The 12,612-nt window shown below is 52.2% G+C and overlaps 1 protein-coding gene across 2 annotated transcripts in view; it reads right to left on the reverse strand.

Annotated features, from left to right (window-relative positions):
* SLC6A11 (solute carrier family 6 member 11) overlaps window positions 1-12,612 on the reverse strand; it is a 117,073-nt gene that overhangs the window by 64,674 nt on the left and 39,787 nt on the right. The window lies entirely within an intron of this gene.

Below are 12,612 nucleotides of genomic sequence, written 5' to 3' on the forward strand. Positions count from 1 at the left end.
GATAAGATAATGAACACGAGCAAAGGGAAAGGAAGGGGAGGGAGGGCGGAAAACTGGGCAGGAAAGACCCAGCGTTTGCCCGGAATCCGTTGGGCCTGGCGCTCTCAGAGGCTGGTGAGGACCCAGCGAACCCGACAGGCCCTTTCGGCTGGTGGATTCTGGGTAAGAATCGAGACCGTGAAAGACACAGAGACCTTCCCTGAGCTTCCTCGCTCACGAGCTGCCTGGAGGAGCCGGCGAGGCCTGCACAGACTACAGGAGCTCCCGTCCCGGGGTTGCGCACATGGCCACGCCCCCTACTTGAGGTCCCTGCAGGACTCGGTGTCCCGCCAGTTCTGATTTTTTCTCCTTTGTCACATCCTCTCTTCCAATCACGTAGTTCTGTCCTTTCAGTGGGGCCTGCCTAGCCCTTCTGTTTAGATCAGCAACTTGTCAACATTTAGGGGCCAGGGACACTCCTGAGAATGTGACGACAGCTGAGGACCTCCCCCCAGGACGTGCACAGGCACAGATACGTGCCAGCGTTTGGATGGTTCCGGCTCACATTCACCAGGTGAAGGACCTGTGCTCGAGACCTGTAGCTCTAGGCCAGCCTCACACTCCGTTCAGCCCGTTCTTTGACCAGGAGCCCCGGCCTTCACTCCACTCACTCATTCACTCAGCCGCCCACGCCCTCCCTCACTCACACGCCACAAACACTCCTGGGCAGCGAGCGCCGAGCCAGGCCCCGGGATGCACAGACAAGACGGCACCACAGGGCGGGCATCTCTGTGCCAAGGGGCTTCCAGCTGGTGGGAAGGACACACCTGCAGGTGGGCAGATCACGCGTCATGTGATCAAGGAAGCGCAAAAGATGGCGGGTAATAGGGAGGGAGCCCCTTGCTGCAGGGGCAGCGGGGAGGGCTTCTCCCAGGAGCTGTTGGCCCAGAAAGGACGACCGGGAGTTCAGAACATGCAAAATGGGGATGGGAGGAAGAAGGCACCAAAAAATTCCTACTACCTGCCCAGCCCTTTACCCATGATGATAACAATGGCCACGTCTATTCAGCACGGGCATACACCAGGCGGTCACTCTGTGATTAGGCATGGTCACCCTCTTTTTCATATGACAAAGGACAGAGAGGGCACTTGTAAGTTGCCCAGGATCACCCAGCAAGTGAACGGCAGGGGACGTGGGAGCCACGGCGAGGCCTGGCCACCTGCATCCGACCGCCAGGCCGGCCGCAGGGCAGCCGTGCGAACGCTGCTGCTAGTCCCCATCTCAGAGGTGAGACGCTCAGAGAGGTTAGGTCACTTGGTTTGTACATGACAAAGCAAAGATGTAAACCCCATCCTAAAAACAGGCAATTAGAGCTCGCAGGGCGTGGGGACAGGGGGTCTGTGGACACAGCCTGGAGGGCTGGATGATTTTGCCCAGAGGATGTGAGGATGTGGCATCTCTAATCTACGGTGACGGCAGCCTCCCCAGCACACTCACGGCCCTGCCCCACCGGTTCCTGCACCCCCGTTTCCAAATCCACCGTGGGTGCCGCAAACAATCTCTTGCTGTCATATATAATGTAATTCAGAGAAGGGGACGCAAGTCAAGTATATGAGAGGCCAGCAATCAGTATTCATAATAATAAAAACTAAGAAGAGGCAGTAACCAGCAGGGCTCGACGGTTCCTGCACGGAGCTGACAGTGCTATGAAGTCTCCAGTGTCACTCGGTGTCACAGGCAGCGTCTATGACAGACCTTCAGCATTTCACATAAATTCTTTATTCTTTGCCTCCAAGATAAACCCCTCAATCAGCTTAAGTCTATAAAAAGTCAGGATGAAGTTGTCTGCTTTCATTTGATAATTTCCACTTTTGTCTCTGGTGAGTGTCAGAAGATTAATTGTCTAGAATGCCCAGGAGCTGACCTGTTTTGGACCCGTGATATTTCTGGAACTTAGCTACCTTCACTCCTAAAGAACATTACCCTGTAAAACGTAAGAACAACTCAAAATCACAGAAATTTGTCCTTCACCTGTGGGACCAGTTTGATGTGACTGGACTTACTGGTTACGACGTGCCCGTCTATATGGAGTGGACTGGGCCACTGGTGTGTCATTAAGGGGCACACTCATAGCCTGGCCAGACCCACCCTCGCTGTGCCCAGGCACCACACGCAGCCACGGCTCTGCGGTTACTACATGGCATCACGTATTAAATGGCTGGTGACGATTTTGAAGCAATTCCATCGTTTGAAGTTCTAAATCGACGCTCTGCTTCTACGTTAGTTACCTTTAGAACTACACTCCCTCCACTGCTGTCCACACCTTCGTTTTTATGTTTCTTTTATAAAACCACAAGGGAAATAAACTATTCAAATGACTTGCTCAAAGACCACAGTGCAGACAGTGAGTCGGGCTGCCAAAATGCAAGCACCGGCTGGCAGGCATTCACCTAGAAAAACCATTTCTAAGCCGAGGTCTGAGAGCCTCCAGCCAGGGCACAAAAGGTAGTTTAGGGCATCACTGTGACAGTCCCACAAGTGGAGAGTGTGTGAAAGCTGACATGCAATGCTGAGGACAGCTGTCATCTGTCCGTGGTCCTGGCTCTCTAAAACCTTCTAGTCTGTTTTCCACCTCTGGCCGTGCCAGACACTGGGACGTCCTCTTTGATGTTTCCCGAGAACAGCTATATACTGTCAAAACTGTAAAGATCTTGCCTTCAAGGGATTGCACATAAATGACGTACAGGCTGCCACCCTCCCCCCCACCCCCACCCCCGTGCTCTTGCCAGACATCACTAATTGATCACAGTACTCTTTGCAGCTAAGCCTGGGTGGCCACCATAATCAGCTGGGATGAAACCCAACCATCGGCTACGCTTGGTCTAGTTCACGTGTCGTTTATGCATTCTCAGGGTCTCCTGCAGGTTGACAGAACGGTAAGACCTAGGTCTTGTCCTCAAGGACATGTACACATGCAGGAATGAGACTCCTGGGGTCACGACACCACACGAGCGGGGTCAAACAAGGCAACGAGGCCATAGAACAGGTTGGGAAAGTGCTTCCAGGGTCCCTAAGAGGGGACCCAGCCTTCTCCTGTCTGCAAAAGTGGGCTGAAGCTGGGTCTCCAAAGATAAGCAAGGAATGGAAGAGGCTGATTCAAGCAGGGGAGATACGGAACTAGCCAAGGAAGCAGAAATAGGCACAGAGTATTGTCCCCTGGGACATCTAGGAGCCTCCAGGTTGTCACCCAGGTGCTCAAGCTGGAGTTGGTCTGACCTCTTCCCTCAGCTTCCCCCACATTCAATCAGTGATCACGTCCCGCCAACGGGATGTCCAACTATATTCTGAAATTATACCCCGTCCTCACCTCCCTCGCCAGGGCCCGTCACCACCGCTCCTTGTTTCTGACAGCCCGCTCTGTCCACGCTGCCGTCGGAGGTTCAAAAGTGCTAAGCTGGCACGTCTCTTCCCTGCTGCTCTGGTCTAACCTCCCGGCCTCACAGTCACAGTAGTGGGACATGTTGAAAGGGTTGGGCTTTGAGTCAGATGACCCCGGGTTCAAATCCTGGCTCTGCCCGGGCTTGCCGTGTGACTTGGCCGGTCTCCACCCGTCCCCGGCTACCAGGTTCCCTGCTGTGGGGGAACGTGCCAGGCTTCTTAGGCCTCCATGTCTTTTCTCGGCCTCCCCTTTGTCCACAGCGTCCATCCCCAGCTCCTCGGCCACCCAGGGTGTTCGTCCTGCATCTGAAACCCCGCAAGGCTCAGGACTCCTCCAGTCGAGAACTCGTCGTCCGATCTCCCTTGACGTCCGAGAGCAGAGGCTCAGAGCGGTCCATCTGACATCCTCTGTCTCCCCTCAGGGGCCGCCCCCTGACCCTATAAACCACATCGTCCGCCCAGATGCTGCTCGGAGGATGAGCTGCCGTGTCTTCCCCGACCCCCACCCCACACCCATCACCCCGTCATTCCTGCATCTTCCCAGCACCTAAAGCTGTTCTCCTGCCTTGCAAGTTTAAGATTTATAAAGTGAAAGGAACTCTTTGCCTTTTACTCTCCCGGCTGTATCCACAGCGCCCAGAACAGAGTAAGATACATAAGACTTGTTCAAGACCTATTTGTTGGATGGAGAAACCAGCCAGCAGGCCGAGATCTGGAACTCCTGGGCTAGAGTGCAGGCCTTTGGGAACAGCGCTTTGTGCTGGGTCCAGACGAGACGCTGGAGCCACATAAAATGGGATTCAGAAAATTGGATCCGATTTTAAGAGGCGTGCTTTTAAATAAGGACACAAGAGATGTGGTTTGAAAAGACGGACCGGGTCAGATACAGAAGGCAGGGAAGTTCAGCTGCCAGGTGCTTCCTGGCACAGTCCAGAGTCCCTTTCAAGACATCTGAGGTCCCAGATTTGTCTGAACGAGGCAAGAGGCCACAGCAGGGCTCAGGCATTATGCCAAATTATGCAGCATTTGGTGATGGGCACAATAAGGTCTCTGACAAGGTGCCATCAAGCCTGGCTCTTCCTGGCCACTGCCAGTGGTGGCTCAGACCCAGGAGGTGGCGTGGGGAAAGGAGGGCCCAATCCGTCAGAACGCTCAGGTCCCTGAAAGGAGGCATCATCGCCCAAAACACACCCTTGGTTAAGAAAGAGTTTTTTAGTATTGTTTGATACCTTTCAGCAGGTCAAGACCTTCTGAATATAAAGGTTAGCACAATTGGTAGTAATTGTACTGTATCCTGTTTTAATTGACCCTAATTGCTCACTTGCATCCCAATACTGGAATTGCGGGGTGTTTCTCTCCCTACTTCCAGGACACAGCTGTTTATTTCCTAGCAGGGAGATTGTCTGATCACTGGGAAGGCCACAGCAATTTAGAAGGGCCACCCCACCCTAAGTCTCCAGGACAGTGGGGTCAGCTGGGAAGCTGAGTGTTACTCCAAAGGCATTTGGAAAGCAGCGCAGTGCGAGGGCAAGAACCCAGGACCACCGGGTCAGACGACCCAACGTGCTGGGCAGCTGGGACAAGCTCCGTCCCCTCTCTGGGCTGGCATTTCACCATCTACAAAGAGGCAGGGATAGCAGAACCAAGCTTCAATCACTCATACCTTTTTCCCAGGGTTTTTTTTTCCATATACATGTATCAACTTTGTATTATTTACTTAATATTTTCTGTAAATCAGTATACTACCTTATATCAAATAAATATATGTAATGAGAAAATTGTGAATTACCACCATAAACAAAAAACTATTATCTGTTACAGCAAATAGAAAGTAACCACAAAAATAAATGTAATGAAAATAAAATGTGATTAAACTCTAGCCAAAGGCTCTCGGTCTGAGCTGTGCTCTCTGTCTTTGTTTAAAAGCAAGAGTAGCAAGTTCCAGAGAGGTGCTGAAGATAAACCAGGACCTCACCATGTCTTCCACCCTCAGAGACATGAAGAGGGAATGTCTCACTATGTGATTGAATAGTCTTTAATCTGGGTTCGCGTATCACTGAAATCGTCCTGTGGGTCACCAGTGGAAAGAATTCTTTCTGTATTTGTGGGAAATACCAGATGGATGATTTCTGAGGTCCTTCCCAGCTCTCACAGTGTTTTCTAGGAGAACAGTCCATTGTCAACCACAACCCTTTCCAAAGGACCAGGACTCCCTGGAGCTATCCAGGGTCCTGACCTGGATTTGGGCTGAACCTTCTGTGAACCGGCTACCAAGAGCCATGGAAGATGCTGCTGTTAATTGAGCACCTACTGAGCGCCAGAGATATTTCACATAGTTTCTCTAACTGATCTTTATACCATTTGAGTAGTTTCTTTCCCCCATTGCAGAAAAGCCCTCTCCCCACCCCAGCCCCACTGGATCCTAGGAAGGGAAGTGGCTTGCTGCAGGACACAGCTGAAGTGCTTGGAAGTCTGCTCTCTCCACCACACGTGCTGCACTCTTGGCTGCATACCTGGCCAGACGTTGCCATCCTGTCTTCTCCAGCTGCTCTTTCCCCCAAGTGTCCAGCTCGCCTGACTTTTGGTAGCAACTCATCGTCACCCACTACCCCAGCCAGGGGAACACCGTGCAATCCCAGCCCTCCCTCTTCCTCTCCCAGCTGGCCTTGCCTCTGTCTCTGGGGCACATCTGCCCATCCCATAGGGCTGGAAAGCCCAGTAATGAGCAACCTATCCTTACATAATCACTCTCTCGAATATCAACAGATTTTCCCCACTTTGGCTTTTTAAAGACCACTACCTGAATTCCCAGCAGTCACCAAATAGTGCATCATAACCTCCACTAAGATATTATTGATCTTTGGGATGAGATGCTAGGAGAAAGTAAATCTGAGGAAGGCAAGCCACCACAGACATATCTGTCCTCCCCATGATTTTTACTGTCATTAGAGGGGTTGTTCTAGAACATTCTAAGAGAAATAGTAAATGTAAGGAAAAACTTTCTGCTTTAAGTAACCAATTTCTAAATAGGTAGAGTCATATTTTCACAAGAAAATAATGGTATTGCTTCAAGTAGGTTATGGTATTTTAACAATGCAGCGGTGTTTCCATGCGGAGCTAAAGTTATAATTCTTGTGCAATGACAAGTGGTTTATCATTAGCTGTAAAAGTTAGCCCATGTGTGGAGCCTAAAATAACATAGCAAAACGGCAGCCTGCCTTGGGATCCGTGCTTCATGGCATCGCCATGAGTGGAACAGGCCGGTCCCTGTCCCTGTTCCACCTCAGCTAAGCGCCCACAAGCCAGGATCTACTCTCCCTCTCCTGCAGTAACAAAACCCCCTTTTCGACGGGACCCACGGCCACCTACAATGAAGACAACATGGCCCGGGCTCTCTTGCAGGTGCTGTGGCCATCTGACTGCGTTCCGGCCAATAACATGAGACAAAGGTACCAGGTGCAGCTCCCAGGTGATGTCCTTACAGGGAACAGCTGTCTCCCATCCTTCCTTGCTTGCCCTCCCCACAGGCTGGAATAAAGACAAGGCGACACCACATGCTGAGGAAGGCAGAGCAACAGAACAGGAGTCTGGGTCCCTGAAACCAGGCAGCTCACACCGGCACTGCCACGCGAGACAGGAAGAAACCATCCTGTTTATGCCGCTGCTCTCCAAGGTCTCCATTACAAGGAGTCGAACATGGAACCTAAATATCCAACCAAGAATTGCCCCTGTGGTCTGGGGTAGGACCTGTTCCTGCTCTGAGTCTGCATCATTTTTTGTTAAACGAAGGCACCAGCCCAAATCATGCCCACTGCTCCCTTCCTCAGCTGTGAAGAGAAGATTCTGAGGACGCCTTGAAGATCTGGAAGGTGGACCATCGAGAGTGACCATCCTTCTATGCCTGGAGTCAACCAGGAATGGCAATAGAGTCAAAGTCTCCAGAAAGGTCTAGTCCAGAAGTTAACAAAGCAGTCAGAACAGATCTGCCAAAGGTATCACCATGCCTTGGGAAGTCACAGTTTTAACCATCTCCATCACAATTTAGAAAGGGCCTGATGGGCCGGCCCATTCTAAATGGGTGCGTGCGTGGTTAGAAGGTCCAGGAGCCCCTCCTGAGTTTCCGTGTCCCTCACCTGTGAAGTGAGGACAATGCCTGTTTGAATGATGACGTGAGCATGGCTAAAGATCATTCAGCCAAGCACGTGACACGAAGTCACTGCTCAATAGCTAGAAAGACTGCGATGGCCTCTGCTCACCCTGCCCGTGCAATAAGCAACGCTTCTCCAACCCAGCCAGCAAGCGGCCTTGGCCGGCAGAGCACCGCGCGTCCGAGGGTCTGAGACTGCAGGCGGAGAGGCTGCGGGCAGTCCCGTCTCAGGATAAGGGGGAGCGAGAAATGGCTCCTGAAATCCTTGTGGGCCCTTCTCCCTGACAGGTGGGGGTGGCTGCCAACGTGGCGGCAGCAGGAGGCTGGTGTCAAAGGGCAGTGATTCACTGGCTGGGAAAATCTGGGTGAGTAGAGCCCGAGAGACAAAAACCTCAGGACAGAAGGGAAGCACACGCGGCTGCTCTGCGGAGCTGCGACAGCCAGGCCCTGGAACGAAGGACGTGGGAGGAGAGAAGGACAGCCAGGGCCAGCCAGCGTGGCCACTGGGGATGAGACCCCTCTCTGGAGTCCCCACGCCAGCCAACAGCTGTGGCAGCTGGGGGCCAGGGTGCAGAGAGTGCTCAGATGGAAGGGAAGAAATTATACCAGGAGGAAACCAGGACAGACCGAATTCCAACTGAAAAGGCTAGAAGGCACTCACAAGCTGGGCTGAGGGAAGGATGGGACCCCACTGCACCACCGCAGACAGCACATGGGAGGGGCGAGTCTCGTAAAGGGGGACGCTGGGCGTCTGGGAGAAGCCAAGAACAGTGGACACCTCCAGCCTTCGTGACGCACCAGGAACCTGGCGGGGAAGGAGCTTGGGAGTTCCCCCTTGAGGGGTCTGTGGCTGCTGGGGGTCAGGCACAGCTAATGGAAGGAAAGTTGCTGAGACTTCTCAGACCCCAAAATGCCACTCCCGGCCCAGAGGGGTCACGGAGGAAGGATTAGCCCATCTGGGCATCATCGGGGGCTGGGGCACTGTGGGCAAGAAACCAAACAGGAGCCCCGGGAATGGAGTCACTCTTTCTTCTCACTGACAGATGGGACAACAAAGACCACCCATGGTTCATTGCAACCCCCAGAATTCCAAGACTCCGTTATTTGGCAATCAGGGACTTCCTGGTTGGAAGCAGAGGGCACAGCAGGGAAGAATGCTTCGCTCAGGAGAAACGGAAGATCAAGGGACACCTAATAGTAACAGGACTAACATTTATTGCCTGCTCTACGTGCTTTATTCTTATGGTATCCAATGCTAAACCATAGAAATTATTATCATTCCCATTTCAAAGGTGGAAACTGAGGCACACAGAAGTTGAGCATTTGACCCAGGGTTGCACAGCTAGAAAAAGGCAGGATTCAAACTCAGATCCATCCAACTCCAAAGCCTGCACTCACCCCTGCACTCACCCCTGCACTCACCCCTGCACTCACCCTGGGGAGTTCCAGTTCCCCTGTGATCTAACCAAGCTCATCTCACACCACATCTTCCTGTGTTCCCTGGACAAACCCTGCACTTCCCCACCTGAAAACCCTTGCTGTTGTCCCACCCTTCACCTGGAAGGTCCTTTCTTCCTCTCTACCTACCCAAATGCCGCCAACCTTCAAGACCAGTTCAATCGCCACGTCTTCCAGGACTCGGCACTGGGCCACACTGGCAGGATGGAATGCTCCTGGTACAGCCCGCAGCACACTGCGCGACACGGCACACAGATGCAGGCGCTGCCTTGACTTCAGGAATCCGAAGGTCAAATCCAGCCTCTGGCCCTTGCTATGCATGTGACTGATTTGTGGCAAGTCACTCTTCCCAGGTCTCGGTATTCCCTCCCGCGAAGGGGCTAATAACACGGCAGGTGAACGTAATCCCTTCGAGCCCAGGTTCCTACTCTATGAAGTGCGGATGACAGCTCCCACCTGTCACTGTGAGTGAGAATGTCTACACGGCACCAGGCACAGTGACCTGACACACCCACCCTGAGGACACAGTAGGTCTCCTCCCTCCTTTTATGTGGCCCCATTTCATTCTACCTTGTCACACCGTCTGGCTCTCTCCTGGCGTCTGTGCAAGGGGAAGGGCCTCACCCATCTTTGCAGGCTCCAAAGCCTTCTCATGAAGACCCACGCAGACCGGGAAAAGTTGATGAATGAATTAATGCAGACCTTGATGACCCAGTAAGACTGAATGGGACAAAACCAGACCGAGTCCCACGTGTCTGCAGTCGGCTTTGCAGTAAACAGTCCATGTTGTCGTTTCAGCCTCTCCGGCTGAGAGTAAAGAACTGAATGTGGAATTCCATTCTCCAGCCGTTCACGGAGCCCGCTGTGCGCCAGCGTCCAGGCGGATTCTGAGAGCACACTGATGAACGAGCCGGGTCCCTGCCCTCAAGGGACATGCGAGCTGCCCCTGGGACAGATGCTCGCGATCTGTGGCTCAGTGCACAGAAGCGGGGAGCTCATCTTCCAGTGTCGTGGGAGTGGGCAGCTCAGGTGGCCGTGGTGTGCCAGACAGCTCCCCTGGAGCTGGGCCTTCAAGGGGGAAGAGCCTGTGCCTGCTGCTCTAGGGTCCTGTTCTAGAACAAATTCCGTAAAGCAGGAAGGACTCAGGACACAGAGCAGGCAGAGTGCTTCAGCCTGGGAAAAATCACCTCCAGGGAAAGACACAAGCCCTGCACGCAAGGGTAACAAGATACTTAAATAGCAACCGCGCTCTTTAAGATGGCCAAGCCCAATTTAAATCCTCGTCCACAGGATATCTAAAAATCACCAGGTGGGGGAGTCCGGTGTTTAAGCCTATTTCATGGTGAATTAAGATTAGCTAGGGAGTCAATGCTATTGATTTTTACATAGCTCCACCACAAAGACCACAAAAAATGAAAACAAATCCCCAAATAAGCCCAAGCAACATAAATATTCCATGCAGCGCCCAGCCAAGCTTACACTGGTATTAGGAGCTATTATTTACTGCATAGAAAACACACTTGGTACCTTGGCTAACAATGATTTAAACCCATCCATCTCTCTCAGTCTGGAAGGCCGGTGTCACCATGGTGACCAAGGGCACCTTAAAGCACATATTCCCCAGGTGAGGGTTTGCCAGCAGGGGGGACGCTGCCTGATGAGAAGCACCACCCCGTGTCCTCTTACGCTCTTAAACACGCTCATGGTGACGGAGGTGTGGAGAGAAGGGAGCCGATACTCAGGACCGCACCTGCAGCCACACAGAGCAAGGCGCTACGTGGCTGCTGGAGGCATCCCCTGCTCCCAAAGGCAGACTCTGCTCCCATCCAGCCCATCGGCCAATGGCTGGAGGCTCTCCTGGGCCCCTGCTCTAGAGTCCTGAGTAACACGGATCCCCCCAGGCCACCTATGCTGGTGGCAACACGCTCCTCCCAAAACCTCTCTTCGTTTCTTAGGTGAGGAATCGATGCTCACCCCCTGATCTGACCTCGTTGACAGCAATCTGCCTTCTGCCTTTCACCTCTCTACTCTCTGCTCTCTACTACAGAGGACAGCAGGGCCCCTAAACGGCCAAACCTAAGGGATTCTTGGCACTTGCCCTTCTATCTTCACAGCTTTAAAAGTTGTCTTCATTAGACTTTTCTGCTTCTTTTCTCCATGATTTTTTTTGTCTCTTTCACAGGTTCATTTCTTCATGCATTCTTTCAATCAACTAATCAACCAACGAATCAACTAACTTCAATGAGCGTCTATTACGTGCCAGATGCTGCGCCAGGCGCAGGAGCAAGCCCTGCCCTGCAGGCAGCTCGCACGGGGGCTGCTCTCTGCAGACTTCCACGCTGTTTCCCAGAAGTCTGTCCTCACCCCACTTCTCTTCTCTCTCTAAACACTCTTCTGGGGTTTCCCACCTACTCCTGTGGTTTTGGGAGCCACCAATGTGCTCCCAATGCTCTTCAATCCTCCTTGCTAGCCTGGTGGTCTCTTGAGTTTAAGACTCACATTTGCAATTTCCTTATGTATGTGTCCACCTGGATTTCCTAAGAAGACCTATAATTCCACATGCACAACACCTAAACCATTACTTTCTCCCCTAAATCCACTCCTCCTTCTGTGTCTACTTCTTGGATAATGATGTCACACAAGCTACAACCCCCCTGTGTCCTCTTTGATCTCAGCCTGTCTCCCCACTTCACGAGTAAACCTCTTGAAAGACAGAAGTACACAGTCCAGCACCGCTTCCTGGAAGCCCCACACTCCACGCTCCGCGGAAGCTGCTCTTACCGAGCACGGCCAGCTCCGACGGACACTCGCCATGCGCGTCTCACAGCCCTTGCCGCCTTCTCCTCGTCTTGAGGCCTCCCTTTCCCTGCTTCTCAGAGAACTTCTCCGTGTCCTGTCCGCACCTTCCTCCTCCTCGCAGCCCTAATATTAGCGCTCCCTGAGTCCCATCCTCACCCTTCCCACCCTCCTCTTGCGTTCTCTCCCTGGCCACCCCACCTGTTCCCAGAGCTTCCTTCCATCATTTCTAACATGCGTGTTTTTAAAATTGTTCACTTTATTATCTCTGAAACCAGGCTGTCTCCCAGGCGGCAGCTGCAATGTCGTTTCTGCTGCCAGAGTGCTGGGGACCAAGGGTAGAGCTGTTCCTATCATCGTCACTACAGTTGAGCTACGGGCTTTGTTGGTCAAATGTTTTAAATTAATCTAAATTAATTGCTGTTTGATATTTAGGATGCCTTTGAAAAAGATTACACTATGTTTCTGCAGAAAGGCACATAAATATCTGACGGGGTGAAATTTGATACTGAAAAGCAAATACAAATCATTAGAGATTTGATCATGATTCCATATTTTCTTGCAAAGAAACAACCAAGTACTTTCTGCGTCTGAGAAAAGAAGATGTGGCCAAGTAGAAGAAGCTACGTTACGTTCTGAGGCTGCAGCACGCGCGAACTGACCGCCAAACGATTCTCCAGACACCGCAGCTGAGGACGGAATCTGCGAGTCGTCTTCAAGAGAAAGAAACTTCAAGGCAACAAGAGTCTGGTGCGACTGTTTCATGTGTCACACAGGAATAATATTACGACAG

This window comes from Eulemur rufifrons, chromosome 10, assembly GCF_041146395.1.
Source record: "Eulemur rufifrons isolate Redbay chromosome 10, OSU_ERuf_1, whole genome shotgun sequence".
Lineage (NCBI taxonomy): Eukaryota > Metazoa > Chordata > Mammalia > Primates > Lemuridae > Eulemur > Eulemur rufifrons.